The following is a 2,072-nucleotide window of genomic DNA, read 5'->3' on the forward strand; positions in this document are numbered from 1 at the left end:
CTAGGAAGTTGGGGCATTGGTATGTTGACGTGGCATGTTGAATTTCCTCATAGGTGGTTTTCATTTGAAAAAGATGGTTTCAATTTGAAAAAGAGGGAGGATTTTGGAAGGAATACCACCATGTTTGGGGAGGGAGCACCTTTTGTTTCCATGTTTCCCAAATTTTAAGAAGGGGGGGAGGGGGTGCATTTAAAACATCCCCAAAGTCAAAAAAGGTGGGCACGGTGCCCGATGTGGATTGTGCAAGGTGCAGAGGATAGTGCAAGCCATGTTGCATGCACGCCTGTCACATGTTACATGGGAGATGCAATCCCCATTTGGGGAAAGCCGACACTCACTAAGATATAAATGGCACAAAATCTTGAGCTTCAAATATAACTTGAGAGCTCTAGTGGGACAAGGATAGCCAAAATCCTCTCTAGAAAAATATGGTCATACTTGTAAAATCAAGATCTAGAGAGAGAAATACTGAAACTAGAGAGAGAAAGGCTTCTAGCATGCTCTCACTCTTTGCTTCCTCCCTCCTCCTCCTTCCTCCTCCTCTTTCCTCCTCCTCTTTCCTCCTCCCTCCTCCTCTTTCCTCCTACCTCCTCCTCCCTCCTCCTCCTTTCTCCTCCTCTTTCCTCCTCCCTCTTCCTCCTCCTCCCTTCCTCCTCCTCCTCCCTTCTTCCTCCCTTCCTCCTCCTAAACCTTGGTACCTCCTTCTAAACCCTTAACCCCGTGAATCAGTGAAGGAGACTAGCTTTCCACTACTCAACCTTGCAACCCTCTCTCAACATTGGACTCCTTCTAAACCCTAGAACCCTTAGTTAGCTTCCTCAACCCTATCCTTCTTCTAAACCTTGCAAACCCCTTTCTAAATATCACACAAAATTAACCCTTAAACCCCTCACATCTTATGAAAGCAACAACCCCCCCCCTCTCACTTCTTTTCCCTCACTTTTCTAAGCCACTTCCATCTCTCCTTCATCTCCAAATTCTGTCAAGCCTCCATATTTTCCATCTACCTCCATATTCTGTCCTCCACCTTCCATACAACATCTCCACCACCACCACCGCCACTTTTCCTGTCAATCTCCCCCCTCCACCACCACTTTCTCCATCCAACATCCCCCCTCCACCATCACTTCCTTCATCCATCCATCCACCTCCCACTCACCATCTCCACCACCACTCACCATCTCTACCACCACCACCACCACCCTTATTCCATCAAAACTCCCCCACCTCCACCACTCGAGGTAATCCCCCTATCTCCCTCTCCACCCAAGCTCCCCTCCTCTGCCGCCACCCTCTCCAACAACCTCCACCCCTCCCCTGTCCAACAGCCCCCCCTCCACCACCACCCCCTCCAACACCCCTCTCCACCACCACCCTCTCCAACTCCCCACCACCCTCTTCCCCCTTCCCCTCCCCCCCTTCCCGCCCACCTCCACCACTCAAGCTAATCCCCCTATCTCCCTCTCCATCCACCCTCTCCCCCTCCACTACCACCCTCTCTACGCCCCCCCCTGCCTCCCTCCAATACCCCCCTCCACCACCACCCTCCCCTCCACCCCCCCCCTTCCACCACCACCCTCTCCAAACCCCCCACCACCACTCTCTTCGTCCCCCCCCCCCCCCCCCCCCCACACACACACACACATAACCACCACCCTCCCCCCCACCCACCACCCTCTTTGCACCCCCCCCACTGACCGCACCCCCTCCCCCCCACTCCCCCCTCCACAACCACCCTCTCCCACCAACCCCTCCCTCCTCGCCCCCGTCCACCACCACCACCCCCTCCCCCCCTACCCCGCCCTCCCCCTCACCACCTGCCCCCCCCTCCACCACCACCACCCCCTCTCCACCTGCCCCCCCCTCCACCTCCCCACCTGCCCCTCGCCCACTGCCCACCCCTACCGCCCCCCCCTTTTCCCTTTCTCTACTCACTTCTCTCTTCCTCCTCACCTTCTCTCTCTCTCTCTCTCTCTCTCTCTCTCTCTTTCTCTCTCTCTCTCAACCTCACACCCCTACCACGAACCCCCATAAGTCGCCTACGTAGCAACCCCCCTTGTAGCACCGATAGT

The sequence above is a fragment of the Dipteris shenzhenensis genome, chromosome 32, assembly GCF_047967505.1.
Source record: "Dipteris shenzhenensis isolate YYH24624 ecotype China chromosome 32, Dip_SZ_1.0, whole genome shotgun sequence".
Classification (NCBI taxonomy): domain Eukaryota; kingdom Viridiplantae; phylum Streptophyta; class Polypodiopsida; order Gleicheniales; family Dipteridaceae; genus Dipteris; species Dipteris shenzhenensis.